Below are 24,703 nucleotides of genomic sequence, written 5' to 3' on the forward strand. Positions count from 1 at the left end.
GACGCCAGCACTGTGCTGCTGTTGCTGGCGCGGTGCTTCGCCCAGCTGCCGGGGCTGCCCGCAGGCAGGTTCAGCTCCCAGCGCGCCCTGCAGAGCTCGTGCTTCAGGTCAGGAGGTCCGCATCTGACCCTCCTGGCAAGCACAGCGATGGTGCTCGTGATGGAGCATTTTCTGCTGAAATAGAAAGTAATAAATGGAGATAATGAGTTGGGATATGCATGCATCTGTCATTTGGGTATCCGTATGTAATATCCACATTTAGAGAGTAGGTGTGGAAGGGGAGAAAGTGTTACAGATCGTGTATAGTTCAACCACCTTGACTGGAGATGAACCTAACTGGAAATACTCTATTGCTGCCCTCATTAAGGTTTTAGGTGCAGCTATTCTCTGTGATGCCCCTACTTGCCTGGATGGTGTGATGTACAACTACCATACACATACACTACCTGCAAGGGAGGAACTGATTTAAAAAGGAGCTAATTTAAGAGGTGTTTAGTGTTGTGGGCAGATGAGTAAATAAATCGTTCAATTGTATGGACTCAAATTCTCATGTGAGGTGCTGTGACCCCGGGGCTCTTGCCGATTCTCTATCATAAATATATTTCTCTCTCTCCTATGTATTTAAATATATTTTTTCATGTGATGGCTCTATTTACCTCCCATTCTTTGTAAAATAACCCAGGTTATTATCATGTCATATCATACCCAGAGGCCCTGAGTGTTATCATGTCATGAATAACAGTAATGTCCTTTCCACCTTTAAAGCCTGTCCTTACCTCATAATGTTCTTTTATAAATATCGATCTTTTAAATGGTGTTCATTGTTACTTTTTATAAAAACTGAAAGAAGACCATGAGCTTGCCACAGAGAATACCAAATCCTAGAACAAACAGATCAGTTTTGACCATTTTGAGATGTTTTGGTGCCTTTGTATTCTTCAGGGTAAAGTGCTATATATTCCTAGTGCTGCTGACCTGATTTTAATCCTAGTTAATGTCTTGCAGCCACTGAGTGGAATATATTGAGTAGAATAATGAATTCAGTCTTACAGAATGATGCTATAAGAGCAGTTAAAAAAAGGTCAAAGATGGAATTTATTTTCTCTGTGTTGTTGGAACTCCTGTGTTTGAGTGTTTAGAAACTTGATATGCCTTTCTAGCAAGTGAATAAATCAGAGAGAAGCTAGAGTCTTACATTGGCAGTTCCTGAGTAGCTTCTCCTTGGAGGTAAATCAGTGAGAGGTAAAAGGTGTTGAATGTCTTCAGCTATTTGTGGATATAGAACAGATCAGAGCAGGATGGAATAGAAGCTATCCATGAATTAAGCCACCACAAATGATTTTCAGTCAACACACAGTTTCTGCACATACTATAAAAATAAAGAACAGGGGTGGCCGTATCAGAGGTCATAAGGAAAAGCTGAAGTGTGTTAAATGTTCACATCTGTCAATCCTGTTCTTCTTGGTAGGGATGGAAAATAGCTGAGGAAATTGTGATGCCTGTCCCAAATTACTCTATGCATGCTATGGGAAGTCTCTAGGGATGGTATTTGATTCTGAACACACTATCTTTTCTCATCAGTCATCAAATTGACATTGCATGCTGTTATCAATCTATTACTCAGTTTTTTCTGAAACACACAGAATCTTCTCAGCAAGATGACCTCTGGGCACAAATCTCCGTGGCTCACAACAAACACTTCTTGAACAAAGCAAAATTCATACTCTGGTTTTCTTCTGGTGATGTTCTGAGCCCTGTACATCTAATATACAAATATAGCAGCAGTTATAATAAAAATGAGAGTAACAGAGAGCCTAAAGACATGAAAATATTTCATGAAACCTACTCATGAAAGTGAGGATTTTGTAGATTGCTTCCTCAAACTGTAAGATCCACTTACATGTGAACACTTGCATGTGATTCCTGTAACTTAACATGTGAAGTTTGGGCATGAGAAGCTGTTCTTACAGGAGAAGGGAAAAGGCTTCTTAGAGAATACAGTGCCATTTCTTAAAATGATTATTCGTGATTATAATTAATTTCTGAGAAATGTTTTTGACTGTACAAAAGTACTTAATCATTTGTGGATTTGAACAAAATGCTGATGACTGAAGATAAGTATTTTTATTATCTTGGAGACTGGAAAGACGATGGGCTTAATACTATCTGTCAGATTTCCATTGACTATGGTGATATAGGACAAGAAAATATTTCTCTGTTTAAGGGGGAAACCACTTTGGCTTTTTCTCTAGTGCTTAAGATATTTAACTTACTAGACATACATTTGCTTTTTGGTTTGTAGATGTATACTGTTTATCTTGTACTGTTTTTTGATTCTGTAGTTTTATCTGCTCTTCTCTCGAAGTGAAAGAGGAAGCTTATTTTAAAGATGATATTTTTAATGGTATCTTAAAAAAAGCATCAAAAAAGAAGTATCAGAAATACTTTACTTACACAAATTTTTAGAAAACATTTGTTCTTTATTTTGTAGATGTTATGTCTTCATTCTAAAATTGTGGCACTCATCCCTTTTGAATAAAGACATAGCCAACATAGACACAGGGAAACACAGACAAGGAAAATAGAGAAATGATTCCATGTATTCATTAAGTTTTTACACTGAAACATATGATTCTTCTGGTGTTCAGTTTTCTACAGATGGTTTAGAGCACATATTGATGTACAGTGGAGGCACATGTACGTAAGCCCTCGAAATTTGGAAACAAAATAAACTTGCTTATAATCTGTACGGAGTTATTAAAAAAGGACCAAATTATTTTTCTTGCTGTTCAGTAGAAGTGGCTGTTTGCAACAGGAAAACAGCATTTCTAGCAGAACTTTGCCAGATATAGAGTAAGGACTTTGTTTCAATTTGAGAAGGCTTTAAAAATGGTGTTTCTAATTCAGGATATTTTTATATTCAGTAGATAATTTAAAAGATTCTGGATTAGAATGAATGCCTTTAATAAATGTATTTTAAATTAAATAGAATCAAAATATTTTATTTTTCTGCCTAGCTCCAAGTTGCCCATCAAGGCATAGTTTTGGTTAGCTCCAGATTCTTGCCCATGTAAAGTCACAGGGGTCAGCAGAGTTAATACATGCAAATGTTTTTACCCAATGTAATTTTTGGTAATTTATGCTTAATTGCTCCACATAATTACAAAGAGTACTTTAATGGTAGTTTATGAGAAATAATCTCAATGAACCATTGCTAACACCATGGCTCCACAAATGAAACATTGCATCACAGTCTGCTAATTCTGGTACCAATTTCTGTGTTCAGTAATGAAAGGTGACACGAGTGGTTCAGCCTGTGAAAAAGAGTAACTTCCCCCAAACCACATGAAGATTTCTTGCTCCTTTTATAATTTCCCCGCCCTGAGTGTAAGGGGATTCTGTATAAGCCATCTCTACAGTCTGAGAGTACCTGCTCAGTTAGGCTGGTGAATTCCTGCTTGGTATCTCTGGGCTATGGATGGCTTATAATAATGGCACTGGTGTTATAATTGTATTGGAGAGTCTGCTGCCTACAGGCTGCATTTGTCCAGTGCCTGCTTTGCAGGCGCTGTGTGTTTTAACTTGGGAAATAGCATCTATTATTAAAGATTAGGCTGCCTTAAATTGATACTGCAACTCAGAACAATAAGGAGAATGACACCACTAGCAGCTGTGGAGTAGCTCATACTATTTTGTAAGTTATCTAGAAATATGTCTGTCTGTTAGTACATAAACTTGCAGTAGATATGTATTCTCTTTTCTTCAGCTAGTCAAAATATTTTCCTTTATTTCTCTGTATGGCATGAAGATTTCCAAGTTTTCTTCAAGCTATTTCCTTAAATATTTGATTTCATTAGTGTTATGTAAATACTAGGAATCTGGAGCAAGATTCTGGTCTGCTTTCATTTGCCAAGGTGTGAGGGAAATGCTCAGCTGAACTATTTTAGACTTGTGTGGCAAAGGGAGGTCATGGTCTGGTCCCTACCAGAAAATGTGAAATGCAGTCTCCCTCCTGATTCATGTACATTGTTCTCATTATCCTTAATGGATGTTTTGGACATATATTAGGAGAATGGGCCCTATTAGGAACTGTCTAAGGAGTGAAATGAAAATGAAAATCACTTTATCTAGGATGAGGTATTGTATTTATTCTATGGGATTTTAAAGGCTATTTTAGTGTTTAAATTATCTGGTGCATTATAGAATGTTTTAGATAGGTTTCGGTTAATTGACAGTGGTGGGTATGTTTTAGAAAATTGTTATACACATTGGGACTTCAATTTTCCTGTGAATTATATTATTTTTGGAGATGTAAATTGCAGTCTCTCCCAGGAGACAGCAATAACATGCTGCTTATTTGATTTTTAGCAATAATTAAAATGATGTGTTAAATTAGGCGCAGGTATTGTCATGAAACAGGACAAATCTAGTTGTGTGGGGAAGTTCAGAATCCTTGACAAAGCCATGATTTTTTTGTAGTGAAATAAACTATGTAGCTTGTGGTTTGTATCCTAAAAATCATCCTTCTACATGTACATTTTGATGTAAGAAGGCAAAGTAGTCTGGCAGAGAGACAAGGCAACAGAGCTGTTTGCTGAGATGGAGGGTGGATGCACTCCAAATTGGAATTAAACTAATTGAAGTGGACTGGAGCTATTGCCTTGCCTGACACTTAGCTGACACAGAAGACTGTAATTTTGAATGCTGTTGATCCTTTAATTTTCATCCCTCGCTATTCAGATCAGACAAGGCTGTGACTGAAGCATTAAGTACCTTGGTAAGGGCTTTGAGGGAGGGTTCACGGCCAGCTGCACAGTGCAGAGATCTGCACGTTACATCTCCCTTCTCAGACCACCAGGCTTTGTGGTAGGGCTGTAGGAGGGAACAAGGTTAAAAGAGAAATAATTTTGTCTCCTTCTTATTTGGACTACATGGCTCCCTACCAGCAGCCCCAATTTAGTTAAGGTTGTTTTTCTCCCCCCAAGAGTAGAGAAGTAAGTAACATTTGTTACAGCTGATGGGAAGCAAATTGAGTGCAGTGGAGTGGGTGATCTTTATTGAGAACTAGGTGGCAATGTCACATATCACCCTGTGTGCAGAACCTGCAAGCATAAAGATCCTCTTTCCTTCCTAAGCAGAGCAGGGGGCGTCACGCTAGATGGATGGAGTGAGTGTGTGAGGACTTGGAGAGTTCTTTTATTCTGTAATTGAGAAAAATCTTAGATAAACTGGTAATCTCCAGGGGACAGCAAAGAAAGTTTTATCAGCCAGTTGACAGCTTTGTTAAGAGAAAGAAAAAGACTTAAGTGTGAGTACTATCCGTGCAGAGTAAGTTGTTTCTAAATAGGGCTATCTGTGCCTGTGCACATCCTGAAATGCTCTAAGTACAAGGTGTTCTTCTGGAGCACAGAATAGCATTCACATCATTTCCTAAATTTCAGCAAAGCCAAACCTACCATATCAGGGATCTATGGAATTAAGACTTAAATTAATTTCCGTTGTACAGCATTGTCTGCAGATGCTCTATTTATAGTGAAATGCTTTGCAATTTAACCATGCCACTTCTTAATGAGGTCATCCAGTGCTTTGAGACCACTTAGTATTCAGACACTGGAAGGAGCACCAAGAACGATTCTGAATTTTTTCCCATTTTTGTCCTGGGCCTTAGCACAGAAGGCTTTTATTTAACTTTTATTACAAATCACTTATGTATTATTTAAACCTGTAAATGACAATGTGTACTCACAAGTTAGGATGTTAAAATTCAGCTGTGCTAGGAACTGACAGTCTCTGGGGTCTCACATTATATCTCTGTGTTTGTGAAGAATGTGGTATTCAAATTTTGTGGAATTAGGGACTATCAACCTAGGCATCTCTCTAAGCAAACTCTGAATGCAGCTGTCAGCCAAACATGGGAGAATGCAAAACTTGCAGTGTGGCATTTAAAGAACTGTGTGACTCTTGTAGTTTCTGCTGCTAGGAAGTACTTGATTTTTCCAAAGACAGGGATAGAAAGTAGCCAGTAATATGTAACTGCCAAATAAATATAAATTTCAGCATTACTGAGCCTTATCATATGCAGACTGAAAAAAGTAAGTAGTATTACGTCCAAAACATTATTTATAACCTTTGTGTATTGATTGGCTATTCTCTCAACCATTGTTTTTATTAACTTTATGTTCATAGCTGTTCATCATAGTACTTATTCCTTTTCTTGTTCTTCTTCTTTTTCATACTTAAAGGAAAAAGTGTCATTTCATCTCAATAACAATAGGACTTGATGATTTTCACATTAAAAAAAAAAAAGCTGGAAAGGTTCCACAAATCTTCCACATTCTCAGTTCGTATTTTTCTCTGTCACTTTTCCCAGCTTCCTGTGCTTTCATCTTGATGACCACTTCCTTGGCAAATCAAAAAGTTTTCTTGCTGTCAGAGAAACTCCTTATTTCTTCTATCCTTTGGAACATTTTTTTCACATCTCTCCAGCTCATCAATTCACATTATTGACAGTCCTCCGTGTTTCACATTTTATCTAAGAGTCTATCTTTCTCTCTTTTCTCTGTACCTTCATTTTTGTGTCTTTCTGCTCTGTCTTGGTATTGCAGTCATTAAGTACATATTTTCAAGGTTAAAAAAAAAAAGAAAAACAGGGATAAATTTTGTTTGAAATACTCAAAGTAAGATGAAATTTTATAATATTTCCTCTGTTCTGTCATTTCCTGAGGCTGCTCCCTGCAAAAATGTTCTGTAAATGTTCCCTATCAGTTCCCAGCTCTGTCATGCAAAGTTGCATCTTGATGTTGGTTTATCTGTGTTGTTTATGGCTGTGTAGAAAAAGAAGGCGAGCAGCATTATTTTCCTACTGTTTCTGTTAGACCAAATGAGAATCATTCCATCTCAAAACCTCAGGCAAATATTATGCAGCCATTTGCTGTGTAGCACATGTAAAGAAAAGCCATCAAACGAAAGTATCTTGACCATGAAATATTGATATCATTTTTTTAGAGCTGAAACTGTAAGACAGAATCATAGAATCATTATTTTGGAAAAGATGTCTGAGATCATAGGGTCCAACCTTTGACTGATCTCCACCTTGTCAGCTGAGTGCCTTGTCCAGTTGTTTCTTGGACACCCCCAGAGACAGTCACTCCACCGCCTCCCTGGACAGTCCATTCCAATGTTTAGTAATCCTTTCCATGAACAATTTCCTCCTGATGTCCAGTCTGAACATCTTCTGGCATAGCTTGAGGCTATAATCTCATGTCCTGTCAATAGCTGGCTGGGGGAAGAGACCAGTTCTCACCTGGCTACAGCCTCCTTTCAGGTAGTTGTAAAGAGCAATGAGGTCTCCCCTGAGCCTCCTTTTCTGCAGACTAAACAGCCCCTGCTCCCTCAGCCACTCCTTCTAGAACTTGTGCTCCAGACTCTTCACCAGCTCCACTGCCCTTCTCTGGACTTTGTCCAGCACCTCAGTGTCTTTGTTGCAGCGAGGGGCCCAGAACTGGACATACCACTTGAAGTATGGCCTCACCCACTGCTGAGCACAAGGGCAGAATGTCTTCCCTGGTCCTACTGGGCACATGGTTCCAGACCCAAGCCAGGTGCCACTGGCCTTCTTGGCCACCTGGACACACCTGGCTCATGTTCAGTCACTGTCAACCAGCACTCCCAGGTCCTTTTCCACTGGGCTGCTTCCCAGCCACTCTGCCCCAGCCTGTAGCACTCCCTGGGGTTGTTGTGACCCAAGCACAGCACCCAGCACTTGGCCTTGTTTTGCCTCCTGCCACTGAACTCAGCCCATCAATCCAGCCTGTCCAGATCACTCTGCAGAGCCTTCCTGCCCTCCAGCAGATCAACAATCCTGCCCAACTTGGTGCAGAACACAAATTTGCTGAGGGTACACTCAAATCCCCTCATCCAGTTCAACAGAACAGGACTGGGCCCAGCACTGATCCCTGGGGAACATGACCTATAGGATGTTCACTGGATGTTTTGCCAAAACAGCACATTTAGAGCTGAAGGGATATTTGAACTGGAACAAATCCTGTTGATGTTTTTACCATAGTGAGAAGTGTAACAGTAAATGGCCAAAGTGACAAAGAGACCAGGGTCTGCTCCAGCCACACCTAAGCTCGCTGTGTCTGTTAGCACCCTCATCTGTCCTAACTGCTCTGTAAAAAAGGGCACTACTTGTCTGTCACCCCAAATGGCTTTGTGCTAAGGAGCTGTGCTGTCCTATGGGCAGGCTGCGTTTCAGACAGTCTTGGCACAGAGGAGCTGTCTGGTCTTGGGGAGTGATGTTTTCCTCTGCTTTTGAGTGTATCATATGTTTTTCACAACAGAATTTCTCAGTCTGAATGTGATGCCATGGCACGTGGATCAATAGTGTTCCTCTGTGGCAAGGTGTACTGAATGCCAAATGTCTTTGGCCGGCTGTTATTGCAAGACAAGTTAGCAGAGCCAAGAAGCCTGCACCACCACTTCTATTAGGGGTAATTATCCCTGAGCAGCTGGGATAGGAGCTGGAGCCTGAATGGTAATTAGCTGCCATTGCTAGGAGATGCCTTTGCAGGTTTCTGTACCATTTTACTCTCTGTTTAAAGAACAGACAGGGAATTGTGATAAATCTTCAGCCCTTGCTGTTGGAGGAGAACTGCCTGCCTACAGATCAGCTTAAATTAGGATGTTCTCTGTATGCCCATCCATGTGGTCTTGCTGCAGTGAGAAATCATCCTGCACTTGGATGGTTTGGGTCTTTGCAGCAGCATGAACATTTTCCTCTGTGTTTTCTCAACAGATGTGCTGCTTTATCAGGTTTTTTAGTGTTGTAGTAAAGTAAATTACTGCAGATCTCTTTCAGTTTTGTCATAGAGGTAGAGGTATGTATGCATGTCACCTGTGAACAGAATCAACAGACTGGTAGAACCAAACACAAAACTCAGTCCAATATAAGATTGATGTGTCTAAATGTACATTTTCAGTAGAAGTTTTGTGCTAGACTTAAATAGAAGAATAACTTTTAAAAACATTTTCTTCCCCACAACTGTATTTAGTATTATGTTTCGGTATCAGTAAATAGCATTGGAAGAGCTTGACAAGTATTATGTCCTTCCTGCAATGTCTTTTCATGATATGGAAAAATTTTTAGAGAGATGGGAAAGAATTTGTAAAGCTTTATTCATGCAGAACAAATCTGCTCGACACTTGATGACCTCTGCTTTGTTCTTTGATAATAACAATAGTCATCCCTATCTACTAATGTTCATCTTCAAAACTTTTTACAAGTGCTAGTTTATGAACTTTTGGAGCACTATTTAACAAACAAAAAGAGGAGATGCATGATGGAAAGCTGAAGTAAAGATGTCAGGCTATACATACTTGTCCTGTATTGTATTCTATTTCTGTGTAGGCAACACTTCTTGTTATACTGGAAAGAAAGAAAGCAATTGAAGGATTGTTTCTGTGCTTCACTAAGGACCCCTGAAGAATTGTGTCAGTGAGAACAAGGGCATTCAGCATAATGTTGCTTGATGTTGGGTATGGTAGGGTTTGTCCTAAATGTACACTTGTGTTTTCTGGTTGCCAAATTAAATTTTCCAAGACTGGCATTTTTATTGTACTATGTAATTATTGATTTCTGTTAACATTGCATATGAGAATAGACAATAACAATCTCTGTTTATTACAGATTTTTCTGTATACCCTTAGAAATACCTTTTATCCTGCAACTTCAAACATTTAAGTTTTTTCTGCTTTCTGTGAGAAGTCTAAGGCCAGGTTCATTTCCTCCTCCAGTTATAGCAGAATTTCAGTATACAGTATTTATGACAGTATTGAGAATCAGTGATGCATTGCATCAGTGGGTGTGGAGAGGACTTCAGCAGAGACTGAAGTGTTTGAGGGGATAGGCACAGGTTTGATTTTTGCTGTATGCCTTGAGGTGTGTTTTTCAACTTTCTGAAAGCCTTTGTGGAAGTCTGCTGATCTCTGGAGGGGAGGCTGTGCTTGTCTATCTGTTAATCAGTAGCAGCAGTATTCATTGCCAGGGATATTTCTTCCTTTGATATTTTTGCTCTGCAAACCACAAAGTCCAGCAGTTCATGTTCTGCTGTAAATGTGCTTTGTTAGTGCTGGTATTACTTTGGCAGCCGCCTTTTTGTATAGAAAAGAATGTGGTACGAAGGCATGGTTATAGTGAATTCTAAAAGAGGAGAGCTCAGAGGACAGACTAGAGACTTCCTGACTTTAAAATAATGATACATTTATGAATAACAAAATCTCTTCACATCCCTTCACTTGCAGCAAATCTTCTCCCTGTCTTCTTGCCTTTTTTTGGCTGGTCTTCATGTCCAGAAGCTTATTGCTTGTGGGTTCTGTGAAGTTACAGCTTAATAATCGAAATTTCCCTATTGTCGGCTACATATAGGCCCCCTGGTGCCTTGTTAAGTGCTCTGTTACCAGTGAATGTTCTTAATTATGTCAGGGAAGATGTTGTTCAAGTCACAAGTCATTTACTCAAGGTTTTGGCCCAGCAGGTTAAACATTTTCAAATTAATTTCAGTTACTAAACAGAAACAACTTAGATCTCCTGAATGCTGATAACTTGTACTTTCTACTGAATTCTGTGGGAGATTATTTTCTGTATTTTAAAATCAGGCTAATTGCTGGTTAAATGACAGGATAGGCTGGTTGTAGTCTCTCGCTTTAGAATATGCTGAGGATGATTTTGCTAGAGGGAGGTTTTTATAAAGTCTCTGATTTGCATATTTAGAAGGGACATTAATTATGTGCTACTGAAAACAGTCACTTATAAAGTTCTAAGAACAACTTCTGATCATAGATGACTAAACACAAAGATTTGTTGTTCTTTATATTTTTTTTTACAGTTTTACATGAAGTAAAACAGTAAAGCTGTCTAAGAATTTTGATCATTCCTTTGTGCATGCAGATATGTACTATAGCAAATGCTCTAAGCATTGTAGATACTAAAGGTATTTGTAGGTGATTTTATTTAGAGCATTTTATCTAAGGATGTATCTGTTTTTATGAATCTTCATTTATATGTAATTGTTTTTTCCTTTTGTTGGAAGTCACAGAATCTTTCTAATTTCCTTGATGTCATTATCATCATCAGCTTTGTCCTCTGTCCTTTTTAATTAATGAATGACAGCCACTAGGAACTCAGACTCAGAAAAATTGGTACAGGACTGTTTGTAGCATGTAGGGCAGGGCTGCACTGCTGGTAGACATGGAGCTTTGCAACAGCAGGCTTTTATCTGGCCAAAACTAGATGCTGACAAATAATAGGGGAAAGTGCTCCCCTGCCTCCCATACTCAGCTGTAAATAAATCAATAAATAATGCTAGCAAACAAGTAAACTAAAAGCCTCTGAACAGATATAGATCTTTAGCCAAGCTTAAATAATTTAATGAATTTTTAGTAGAGAAGAGCATCACATGTCCTGCTGACCAAGAAGGGAATGTAGGGGTGGGAGTTTGTCATGAGCACGGCTTCAGTTTATGATGGAAACATGCAACAATTATGATTATACCTGAATTTCCATAAGCGTAATTTCAACACATTTTGTTAGCAGAAGCATAGCTTATATTAAATGTTGTCATGGGTTTATGTAGCAAACTTCAGCCTGGGCATATTATTATTTTTATCCCTGGGACTGGGGATTCCTGTGGTGTATCTTGAAGTACATGCAGTTTTGCATGTACAGTACATTCACTCTTGTGAATAAAAAGAGTTTTGTTTTTATTCACTCTTGCTGTTGTTAACCTGTCCACCTTTGGGAGAACAAACCTGTTCACCTTTGGGAAAGCATGTTAACTGTTTTAATCTGAGCTAGTAGTGGTGAATATCAATACTTTTTAGTGCTGTATTTCAGTTTCCATCTGTGACTTTTTAAGTATAGAACTTCTGACTTCCAACAAAGTGATCTTAATCATAGGAAGCATTGAGCTCCCAGAAAAACTGTCAGCCATAGAATTTAATTTTATAAATTGCTGTAATGCTATACTTGTTAAGATTACTTTGGGAAAATACCACTTCAACACACATCCGCATCCACCCACAGTAAAAAAGATTATGTTTGTTCATTTTAGCTAGGTTAAGCCAAAAAATTACTGTCAAATACTATTCAGGTTGTTCTGACTGGGTTTATGAAGTAAAGTCTCTCTATATGTACGTGAATTTATAATAAAAATTTGGATTTTCATCAGTGAATCTTGCTTAAAATATTGTACATGGAGGGCAGGGACGGGAGACACCAGACCCTGTGAAGTGTACAAGAAATAGAGCCCCTGACTGACCTCTCCTGCAAACAAGTGGGAGAAGTTGAGAGGCATCTGACAGGAAAGCTGTATGTGGATGGAGTGCTTAGTCACTGGGAGGTGGGTGGCTCTAAAAATGGGTTTGTGAGACACACTGCTATGATCTCAATACACTCTGCTTGTGTGTGTTGAGATCATACAGGTTGTATGGGTATTTGACAGCTGGGTGTTGGTGGAAACTCAGGGGCTGCTCTTGGAAGAACACATAAATAATGGGGATTTTGGCTACTTCGGACAGAAAAATAATAAGTGCTTAGAAAAAAAAGCACTGGGTGCTTGAGGAGTGTAAGGTACAGCTGGATTGGAAGAACATGAGACTGCTAAGTCAGCAGCAGGCCCTTGAGCTGGTGGTTGTGCTGCCACAGCCCTGTGGTCTCTGCTGGTAAGTACAAGGCAGCTGGAGGGGAGGTCTCTGGCTGCCCTTTCTCCAGAGATGGCTGTGGCTTGAAGCTCTGGCTGTGCACTTGCTGTGTCCAGCAGGACTTGAGCTATGGGTCAGAAGTGGTCTCAGGTGTGGTGAGGACTTCTCTTCTGGGAGTAGGCAGTGCACCAGATTTCACCAAGTGAGTGGGCCAGAAGGACAGGGGTCCTGCTTCAGTACCTGTAGGCACTTGGATATGTAGTTAAAATGAAAAAACACCTCAGTAGAGCTGACAGGAAAGCCAAAAGCTGTAGACATTGTGGATGTAGTGGTTCAAACAATTATCAAAGTGGAAACTGATTGGTTGATCCTTATAATAGGGACTTCAGCCTCTTAATATTTAACATATGGGACACTCTCCTTATTTCCCTTTCCTCTGAGAACAGAGAGATAATGTGTCTCAGTCAGGTTCTTCTGCCCTGCCTTCCTCCCAGGTCAATACAGATAAGAGCTTCTTTCTTCTTCCCCAGCCAGTGCTGAAATCTGATTCATAAATAATCCCCCAAATTTTTTTCTTCCATCTGAAGTTCTGTTTGCTTCTGAGCAGTCTGTCATAATGGAGTTATTCCTGTGTGCCAGATGCCTTCCTCCGTTGTTTTGTCCCCAAAGAATTCCCACTCTTCCCTTTTGCTGGGGATGTGAGGTTGTGCTTCTGCCTTTCTTAAGTGACCTACATCAAAAGCGACAGAGTTGACAAGAGTTATGGTAGCTTTCTCTGCAGCATATTTGTCCAACTTGCCTGCTGATCTACACATGGTTTCCTCTTTTGCCAGTCTTTTTTTTAGTCACTTCAATGGGACAATGTCTCCTATAATATTCATACATTGATATCAAAGGGTTTATTGGAATTCAAGAAGCAGCAGTTGCTGCTATGTATCAGCAGTAATTAACATTCTTTAACTCCTCATCCATAACAATACAACATCAAAGACCTTGAAGATAAAGGAGCAGTAGCATCTAATGGTGCAGAGACTCTTTTCACCAGTTCATATATCTGCATTCTAAAGTAAGCATTTGAAAGCAAAAATAGAAGTTCTATTATTTTTATTACTTAACAGGAATCCAAATACTTTAGCCCATCACAAGTGCAGAAGGTGTGTATATCTGCCCACTTGTATGAGGAAGAGCAAAGAGATCATGGGTGGATTGCAAAAAACTTTCTTGAAGTCTTCCATGAGTTCAGGCTCTGGGTTCATTCTGCCAGTTCTTCATATCAGATACCCCACTGCTCTGAATGAAACATGCTGGGGAGTTACCATACTTTCCTCCCTGTGTCATGGTTCATCTCCTTTCTTTCAGAGAAACCTAAGATAGTTTTTGTTGTGTGATAGTTTTTGTTGTGTGAACCTCCATGTCTTTAATCACTAATAACAATCTAATTACTTTCCACAGAGCAACACACACCTGGTAGCCATTACCTGAATAACTGGAGATATGAGATCTGCACTGTATCTGTATGGTGCTCTCCCCCAGGAAACCCTCTACTGTATTATGGAAACTCCCCTGGACTGGGGTGACCTTCCTGAGAACACAGTCCTGCAAAACCTGCAAACAGAGGCAAAATTGTTAGCTAGATCAGTAGGCTGAACTGCTATTGAACTATTCCAGGCTCAGCAGCATTGCTTTCCTTGGGTAGATATATTGATGAGCCAACACTAATTCCTCAGGCTGTTTATACTTTATGTTGTCAGAAGACCATCTAATGCTTTTTCACTCTCTTCTGGAGGCTGAGAGAATACTAAAGTGCACTTTTCTTTCCAAGTTAGTATTACACTGAAAGAAATTTATTCAGCTAGTTTCAGCTGCTCTCCTTGTGTTTCAATCTCCCCAGCTGTCCTTACTGATCACTTGCACTAGTTTGCCTTGCTCAGCCTTTATCTTTTCCACCTGGCATCAAAAATTGGTGGAAACAGCAATCTCAGCTGGAGCTTTTTAGCTTAAAAATGTGCTTCTGGGTTTACTGCAACAATATCCTGGGGGACATGGCTTGATGAGGCTACATGGAACTTCTGTGAACCACCAAAGGAAGCATTTAATTGCTTAGTAAGCAAGCTGAAAAGTCTGAGAAGGAAAGGTGACTGCTTTGGAGGGATATTGGATGGGACCACACTCAACACCATCCAAAAGTAAGTTTGCCCTGTCAATATGCTGTGAAGTCTTATGATGTGGTCATCAAGGGTGAGCTTTATTTTTAGTACAGCAGTATTAGAAATATTGTTTTCAAAGTATGTGTGTATATACAGTGAGCAGAGACTTCTCATTCCATTGCAAGTAAACTTTTCCTTGTTGCAAAGGCTGGTGATGAATTATGACTAACTATTCCTCAATTTTTGGATAAGTAAAGGAAAAGAAGTCACCATTCATAGTTCAGGAGTTTTATCTCAGGTATAGAATTGCTTCAGGGCCTTGTGTCAGGCCACAGTGGGGTTCTGCAGCATCTCAGAATGCTCGGCACCCCCATGTGTCTGTGTACCAGATACCAGCAGGTATCAGGGCAGCCTCCTTTGTAGGCTGCTGTACTAATTACTGCTGGTTGCTCTTCTGCATCAGGCACTTCTCAGTTCCCTGGCACTGCTTGACTCTGCAGTTCAATCTCTGGTGTTTGTTGACTTTGTGTTATTGTTACGTGTCAGCTGGTTGGGGACTTGCCTTGTAAATGATCTTTCTCATCTGATCCTCGTGATACCAGTAACTAACTTGCATATGGACCTTTTCAATTTTTTTTATCCACTTCCCTAGCAGTTGTTCCTTGAATTGTTACATCTGGTGTGAAGTAGTTGCCCTGAGGCTAAGAATTAGAGCTGATATCTTTAGGAAAAACCCATATTTGAAATCTACTTTTTAGGTCTGCACATAACATGGTCTGCAGGTTTGTGCAGTGTGTTTGCATTGCTCACCAGTGCATCAGGAAGCTCCCTTAGGAATTGTTTGCAAACTGGCTTTCCACAGATGATGTCTAATGTTTTACATCTGGGCACAGAACTCTGGCTGGGATGCCCTTGCCAGGCCTGGCACAGCTGGCTTCACTTCACTTGAGCAGTCTCTAAAGACAACTGGCACAAGGAAAACTGCACGAACGTATTTGCAGTGCATACAAATAGGCATTCTGAATTACTCCTCCTGTCTGCCTTCTGGCTTGTCCTCCCTTTCAGTGTTTCAGAAAGCCAGTCTTAAATGCCTTCTCTCCTCCCTGGAAGCTGTAAGCTTGCACAGCTATCTCTAAGACTCACTGAGAAACCACAAGCAACAGGTTTTGGTATTGCTATTGAAAATTCTAATAGATGCAATGCAGCTTTTTCTTTAGCATTTTCATATGAGCAGAAACAACAACTCCAAAATCTGAGTATAGAGATGCTTGCTCTGATCAATATGATCAGTAAGTTTACTCTCATGAAAATGCTTTCACCATCTGAATCTGTTGGCAACACTTGTGATATTATGAAAGATCAGAATTTTTGAATGCAAAAATCTACAATTTCAGACGTAGTTAGGATGCAACTACTTATCATCTACTGTAATAGATAAGCACTGTCTTGTTATCCAGCTTTAATGCTAAGAAGCAGATCTGGAAGGTTTTTTTTGGCTGGGTAGGTATGGTTTTACCTGGCAAATGCAGCTGGCTTGCTGTTCTAGTTCACCCAGAAGTGATGCAGCAGATGATACTGGTTATTGCAGCCAATATGGCAGGAACAAGGTAAAGAATTTCAGACTGTAAAAGAAATAAGAGGGAAGAAGAATAATTTTTTATAAAATGTTTTATTAAAAAATGTGATCTGTCTGTATTGCAGAGGTGAAAAGGCGAAGGGCCAAATCATCCTGGTGCTCATGGTAGTACAGTGCTGTGGCAGAATAACAGTATTTCCTCATTATACAAAGAGGTCACAGCCCAGTTCCATCCGTATTATACTATGTATAACCATATAGAATTGGAAATGCTGCACTTGAGGTTTAGGAATGAGCAAAATAAATAAGCCAGGAAAGGCAAGGACAGAAATATGTGTGTTGGTGGTAACTGCATCATTAGCAGTACTCCCAATTGCCCAGGGCACTTCTCATGTCAGGCAGATGAGATGCATAAAGCAGTTTTGTAACAAGAGACACATCACCTTTTACACTCCTGAAAACAAACTAGCCATGGATGGAGTGTTATAGGGTAAAATTGCACCATATGCTTGTGGGTTGTACTGAACCCCAGAGCAGAAAATGGGAAAATCAGAAGGGTTTCTGCACCTCAGCAAAGGCAAAGTACGTGTTTGGAGAGAAGGCTGATGGAGGTAACAAAATCACTGCAATATTCTGTCAGGTGGCATCATAATGTGGCTTGGTGCCAAGCCTGAATGAGCTTCCTGGCCCCACATAACTGTGGCTCCTGCTGCTCCAGGACCCAGCTTGTCTGCACAGCCTGCCAGCATCTCACTGCAGCAGTGGGCAGAGGCTGGCAGACAGAGGCTTTCCACAGAACAATTTAGCTTTGAAAAGCTTCATCCTGCCTAGAGTAGTTCAGCTTTGGAGGGCAGAAGGTCTCTGGTTCAGGATGCATTGCCAGTGCACATGGCCTTGCACTTAGCTGAGCTTCCTGTTTGTGAGGAAAGCATCCTGCAAACCTCATACATTCAGAGAAAATAAAAAGCCAAATGTGGGCATGTTTTCAGCAGTGCACATCTTGATGCAATCCCTCTTCTTCTAAGCTCAGAAGCTGGTCCCACTTTGTGGGGTAAGCACTGGGGGAAATGTGGGCCGTAGGAATTAGCAGAGGTCCATACCACACCAATTGCATAGAAACTCTTGATGTAGTTTGCCAACATCTTCCCAAGGGGACCTGGCTCATGTGTTGAGGAAAACAAGTTGTTGTCCATACCCGATGATTTACAGTCTCCTGAAATGTTCTCTTTAAACAGATCTTTCATGCAAGCAGAGGCCAGTGACTTGAAGATGTCACAAGCTATGGGAGCACGGGACAGGGGTCCAAAGAGCCTGCTTGTTTACAGACACAATGGAGCTGTTCAGGATTTTTTCTTTTGTTGGTTGTTTTGTTTTGTTTTTTTTAACTCATCACATGCTGTAGGTCCTAGATATATTTTTATTCCTTAGAACAATAGACTTAAACCACATTTCTTAGCATTGCATGGCCTGGAGTACTTAGATACTTTTACAGAGTAATTAGCCAGTTAAGTCACTTTTAAAACGTGTAGAATTGAAAAGATTTTTGTTTTTTCTTTTTAGTTGTAAGGCTTTATATATGTATATGTGTGTGTGTGTGTATGCACACACAGAGAAAGAATCACTTAAAATTTCTGATTGCATTTTATTGATGTGGAACTATAATATTTGCAAGAATTTGAGTGAAATTGGAAGCTTTGGGAGGTTTTTTGGAAGTCTAAGGAGAACTGCTATTCTTTTTCCCTGGTTGGCTGAACACTGTGTTTCCTGCACATGCAATGAGACCTCCTCCTCCTGTTGGTTTTATTTCGGACACTAAGTGTGCTCAGCCTCTTCACGGAGGATGGAGATCTTGACTCCTTTGAATGAGAAATATTGAAATAATACAAACAGCTCGTGCACATTGACTGCTCCTATCATCCCAATTGGCCCAGGAGAGACAGCTTTTCCTGCTGGCCTTCAGTGCTTCTCATCTCAGCTGTGAAGTAAGATGCTCTGATGGGAATATCTTTAGTGCAAGTTCCTCTCAATTCTTATCAACAGGGATCAAGGTTATTAGCACCCACTGCTTTTGAGATAGAACACAAATCTCATGATCTGGAACTCAAAGAAAATGTTTCTTGGTTTTTGCTTGAGAGCACTAATCCCTCTTTTTAATTGGGAGGCAAAACTTTAACAGGAGGATTTTATTAGGCTTCATGTTCTATGAAGTAAAAGAGCAATTTGTACAGCAACAGCTTTGTATTCCACTGATAGTGAAAAAAATATTTGAAAAGTGCATAAAGGTTGAATAGACATCCAGTTCAAATGTGTTAAACATCTTTTATGAAAATGTTTCTGACATGCTGTGTTGTTGGTTTTGTGGGGGTTTTTTAGTTTTTTGGGTTTTTTTTTTTGTGTGTGTGTGTGGTTTTGTTATTGTTGTTTTTTGTTTTGTTTTGAATGTACCTTTTCTGGGGAAAAAAAAAGAAATATACAAGATGTAGGTGTAAGGGCTATTTATTCCCTCTTGCTGGCTTCTTCACATGTTTACTTAAAGCCATAGAGCTTTCATATTCTGAGTGGATCTGGAGAAATTGCTGTGCAGATTTTTTTCTTATACAGAGAACCCACACCTCTTGAGGATTTTCATGGGCAAAGTTCAGTTGCTGGAAATGAAAGATAGTCATTACAAGGACAAACCAGAGTAACTTTGTCATCTTACTGCTGAGGAGAACACTCTGGCTTGGTTTGGGTTAGTCTCAGTCTGCAGGTTGGAAGGGTTGACATGATCTTCTCAGAGTCCATGCTGTCAATAAGTATCCTGCTAAGGCTGGCCTTGTTTTTCCCCAGTTTCCCTTCTTAATGCAGGTGTGGTGAGTTCTTAACTTTAGAGCTTGCAATCTTTCTGCCAAGCTTGTTGCAAAAGTGGTGAACTTTAGCTGTGAAACTCTGAATGAGGGGTACTGCAGAGTCACAAAAGCCTGAGCTAATTTCCCCTCATTTTTCTTCTTCCCCTGAAAAAGGGGGAGGAAACTCTTATTTCATATTTCTAATGACTTGTCCAGATTCTGCATCTCCCACTACACCTTGCAATATAGAGTAAGCAGCTGGGACTGATTTTGCTGTAGTAGGACATATCTGTGTTTCCAGGGGAAAGGAGAATCTTTAATTTACTTAAATTCCTTAGCAGCTCTACACAAGTAATTCAAGACCTAGCATATCTCCTGTAGATCTGATAGCTGAACCATGTGTCAGAGAAACACAATTAAATGTAATAAAATGTAGATTTTAATCACAGTTTGGCCTGAATATAACCCTGTAGTATGTGCCTTATAGTAATATTTACAATAGATATAAATCATTGCAATTAGTAATAAAACTAATGAGACAGAAGCAAAATAGTAACCTTATTAAAATTCTCATTTCAGTAATGGAATGTGACTCAGACAGTTAAAGTAAAAATGGATGCACGCTGATTAAATTTGAAAAAATATTCTTTGAGTCTTTTTGTTACAAAAATTCTTATTGCTTGATTGGTCACTAAGCTTTGCATTTACTCATAGTGAAAATACAGAGTTCTGTTGAAGTTAATGGAAGTCATTCCTGGAAATGTTCAATGTTGGTTTGGATGGGGCTCTGGGCAGCCTGTTGTTGTGGAAGGGGAGTTGGAATGAGATGACCTTTAAGGTCCCTTCCAGCCCAAAGCAGTCTGTGATTTTGTGATCAGGAGAAAGAATAACTGGAAGGTCTAATCTTGTAGAAGGCTCCCGCTGGAACAACTTTGATTATCATTCATGTCTGGGGTTAGGTGTCTTGCAAGTTATACACCATTTCCATAACCTAGTGTTCTTAGGGATTAGGAATATTTATGCAATCCTAAAACATGTGATCATGCTATCAGGTTTATTCAGGCTTCTGGTGTAGTAAATATGTAGTGATCAAAATACTGGGTTTTACGTTACTTATCCTATTTTTGTAATCAAAACAGCACATTAAAATTGAAGCACTTAATTTCTTATTGCTCTTATGAATTTTCTGACAACTCGGACAGTAAAAGGGCAAATCCTTCTCACCACATCTTAGCCAAGAAATGCACATTTTAAAATGGATTCTGAGTACTTTCTGCAGCTTTCTGTGCTCTCCTGCCAGGAATCCTGGGTTCTGATAATGATTATTATCAAGTTGCAGTCATGCTAGTCATAATGATAATAAAAGATACTTGGTGCTTTAATAAAATACCATAAGCAAGAGTATAGGAAATTATTTCAATACTGTCTTGAGTTTTACAAGCTTAACAATGTGATGTGTCTCATGGCTGCAAGTTTTGCAAAAATACCTTTTCTCACAAATTCTTTGGCAGCTTTTGATCTTAGTATTTTTTTCTTTTTTTCCTCTTCATTTCGGACTTTCTTAATTGCTACAAAACCTAGCTCACAAAAGTCTCATCTGAATGCATCATGCAAAATCTTCTTGGCAGAAGTAGCGGAAATGTCCACCCTGGTTTTGGAGGATTTGTTTGTTTATTTTTAAAGCCTAACAATATGAATTAAAGGCTTCCTTCTGTTAGTATCGTAAGGGTTACATACAAAGAAATTAATCAGCTTCTGTCAGTTGTAAACCTGTCTTTTCTGTTATTAAAAACATTTTCTGTACCAGGAAATGCTGCTGTTGCCTGCTCCTGTCAGCTTTCTACATTCGATAGGCATGGAGAAGTACAGTTGGCAAAATTGTAGGCAAACTGGGATTTTTTTGAACTGCTTCCTTTTGCTCTTTACTATGAAGAATCCATTATTGCTTGATTTTGGTGAGATTCTCCCCCTAGCTCCCCATTCTGGTGTTTAGAGTCTTAGAGAATTTTTTTTTGTTCAGGTTTGCACTTTCTTTGTCTGGTCAAAATTCTAAGAAGGCCTGGTGAATGCTGCTTTTTCATGTCACAGCTGGACTCAATATTTGATTTTGAGATTAGCCTTCTAGAAGGGTGCTTTGTTTTATTCAGACCATTAGCATGCTGGAATAATTGCTTATAGAATGAGGAAGAAGCCTGTCATCAGACTATGGGTGTTCCTGTCTCCTTTTGCCAATTGGATCCATAGATATTTGTTATTCTCTATGTGCATATGCAGGTGGTGGCTTCCCTGGGCCTGTGGATGCAGTGAACAAGAGCTGCTGTGCCTTTGGTGCCTTTTTCATAGCCAGTATGGAAAGGTTGCCTTGGCATTTCAGCAGAAGTTGATGTGTCTGAAAAGGGGCATTTTTTTGACCAAGCAAAGACTGAGTGATTCCAAGTTATTTCTGCATATGTGAAATGAATTTGTTTTCCATGCTGCCTCAGTTCATGGGTTAGGCACTCTGGCTCTAGAGTCCTCTACTATTGGTAAATCTGCTGTATATACACTTTATATGGGTTTATCTAGACTTATCTTCGGGGTGGGGATCTTTTGGGCTTCGTGTTTTTACAGCACCTGCACTGTGGGTTTTATAAGAGACCTGTTGTGCAGTATCATCATGAAAGCTAATGGTCTGGTAAAGCTCAGGGGACATCTTAAACCAGGCTTGTACCAAACTTTAGTAGGTTCACTCTCTTCTGAGGAAATATTTGCCTTTGAATAATTCCACTTAAATCAAGAGCAGAATATACACAATAAATACAGAGGAGATGCAGGTCTCCCTACTGCTTGCCAGACTAACCACGCTGACTGTCTTCTCTGGCATTCCTATTTATTTTTACATGCTTTCAGAATGCTTTCGTCCTGTCTCACAATTTGAAAATCAGTTATTTCCCCCCTTTTGAATTTTTTTTCTTTTGTCACAACACTTCTGAACTCCCAGTATGTTGTTAGAATCTTGTCATTGTTTTCTTGGACAGGACTTCCATCACTAACTGGGAATTTGTCTGACACGAGAAATTGTATAATTTCCTTTCCTCTCTTGCAATTTCCAGGACATTGTGCACAGAACATACCTGTATATACCTCTGTCACAGGAGAAGGGGCGTTTTCCTTGATCCTTAGTGTGGGGAGATTTCTTCAGTCCTTAGTGTTTGGTTTGTCAGTGCCCCAGGAAAGCAGAGTCCCTTGTGCCCAGCCATTCAGGTTGGTGTCCTGTTATTGAGGACAATAACAGGAACTCCAGTGGGAGAGTGTGGAAAGAAGCCCTTTCTACAAGGGCTGAGCATGCTGCTGGAGCAGATGGGGGGTTTGACCAACTTAGGGGCACTCCAACAGCAAAAGGGAGACCCCTCAGTGGGTCCTCCACCTTATTTGACTGTTGACCACTGCTGGCAGCTACTGATGCTCATGAAGAACTCACACCAACAGCACTTAATAAATATAAAAATGTGACAGGTTAAATTTCAAGGATTGCTAGTGATAGTGTCTGAATGCAAAAGCATATTCAAAGTAATACACAGGCAAACTCTAATCCCCATTAAGAGGATTCTGCATCCACACAGTAGTGTTCTGAACCAATAGATATCTCTATGAGGGAGAGGAGAACTCAGCCCATCGACTGATCCCAGCAGTTAAGATGGAGTCTTCACTGACTTTTTCCCATTCTCAACTTTTGTACTATTTTATTGTTTAGGTGGAGCTCAAGTGACTCTAGTCACACATACCTTTGTTACTGATTGGTGTAAAGTTCTTTCACTTTGCTCCTATAGTCAATAAATTCAGAGTGCATACTTTGTGAGAGGTGGTTTGTACCTTGGAGATGGGTAACTTTGGAATGGACATGTGTGTTAGTATTGCAATTAGATTTTAATGAACCAAGATCATCTGAGGAGAGCAATTTCAGCCCCGACTTGCTGGCTCAGCAGCAGGACATCTTCCCCCCTGTCCCCTGGCTGACAGGCACTGTGTGATTATCAGCTGCCATCGAGTTCCCCTCCCGGCAAGGATTTCAAAAGAGTCCGGCAGTGGTGCTTCTGCTCTGCTCCACCCTGCATTCACCCCCTTAGCAGGTGCTGTGGTTGAGGTTCTGTGTATGGGGAAGCATCATGGCAGAGGTTTTGAGCTGCCAAATGCATTCCATTCAGGGAGCAGCAGCTGCATTTTATCCTATAATTTCTGTAGTGTTGTAACTTTTGTTAGGATGTGAATAAACTTCTCAGTTTCTTCTAATTTTACCCCAAGCCATCTTTCCACAGTCTCCCACTGGAGTTCCATATAAATTTGGACCTATTACTGCAAGCTTTTGTTGCTTGATAGCTCCTGCAAGTCATTCCCTCATGGGAAATATTTTGGCACTTTAAATTTTATTTACATCTGGATATTGTGCCTGCAGACTTACCAAAGTAAGATGCTGACTGATTAAAAGTAGTCTTTTTGTATTCCTGTTAAAGACTTCACCATCTGTGAACTGTAATCAGACTTCTTACTAATTAGATGTAGCAAAACTGCATAATGCCAACTTTGAGGAAAAAATTATTAGAAATACAATGTACCATATCACTGATTTGTTTTTTTAAGTGCTTAACTGTAAATAAAATGTTCCTTTAATGTCCCAAACACTCAGTTTCCCACCCCTGTAGGCTTTAAAAATTCCTTTCAGCCATTCGTGATACTACCTTGGTTGCTATAGTGATATCAATTTCCTGTCTCAAATTATTGTACTTCAGAGGTACATGAGGCCTTTTAATCTTCTTTACCCATTTCCCCTATTTCACTCTTTGATTTTACAGATGCTCTTACTCAAGGACTGGAATTCCTATATTGTTGGTCTATTTTTTCTACTGTGTGATGGAAACCAGAATAAATATATGCCTTTCCCCCACAGGACTAATGAAGATTCCTGCTGCCTTATTGGTACCCTCACTGAACATTGCTCTATATCAAAGCCTTACAAAATTTATATTATTTTTTTATGGATCACTAAGCTAGGGAAGCACAGGCTCTTCACCTTGACCAAATCAAGAACAGCTGCAGCCAACCAAGTGAAATTTAAACACTTAGGAAAAACAGCTTGTCAGCCACTATACTGCTGAAAACCAGTATGAGAAGTCCAGTTGGGCCAGGTCTTCAAAAGGTGACTTAAGGGGACTGAACCCTGACTGGGACAGTTTGCTGTTCCTGTAATACATGTAATAGAAATAAATCCTAAAACAATGATAGATGATCAATATTCCCTTTATCTACCTATGACAAAGTTCGTGTGATGGTTGAATTTTCTGTAAGGTTTAGAGTCTTTTTGGGGTATCACTGCTGCTCCATATTGCTTCCCCTTCTCAGTGTACATCCCTGTGAATGCTGCTCTGATCAGAGATGGGTGTCCATTTGATCTATTACTCTTTTGATGCAGCATTCTT

At 39.8% G+C, this 24,703-nt stretch overlaps 1 protein-coding gene and 1 long non-coding RNA gene across 10 annotated transcripts in view; one reads left to right on the forward strand and one right to left on the reverse strand.

The window, feature by feature from the left end:
* Positions 1-24,703, forward strand: part of SORCS2 (sortilin related VPS10 domain containing receptor 2) — a 533,074-nt gene that overhangs the window by 120,072 nt on the left and 388,299 nt on the right. For 3 of the 9 annotated variants that reach the window (XM_064418755.1, XM_064418754.1, XM_064418753.1), the window contains exon 1: positions 14,684-14,885. The exons of the other annotated variants lie outside the window; for them this stretch is intronic. The gene's annotated coding sequence lies outside the window, so the exon portion shown is untranslated. Of the gene's footprint in view, positions 1-14,683; positions 14,886-24,703 lie in introns of those variants that run through there. 9 annotated transcript variants of the gene reach the window in all.
* On the reverse strand, positions 12,190-14,603 carry LOC135299548 (uncharacterized). Its single transcript, XR_010361519.1, has 2 exons — positions 14,178-14,603; positions 12,190-14,064 (listed from the first exon to the last, which is right to left on the reverse strand). It is a non-coding gene; the product is annotated as an uncharacterized LOC135299548 (long non-coding RNA).

Source organism: Passer domesticus, chromosome 4 (genome assembly GCF_036417665.1).
Source record: "Passer domesticus isolate bPasDom1 chromosome 4, bPasDom1.hap1, whole genome shotgun sequence".
Taxonomy (NCBI): Eukaryota; Metazoa; Chordata; class Aves; order Passeriformes; family Passeridae; genus Passer; species Passer domesticus.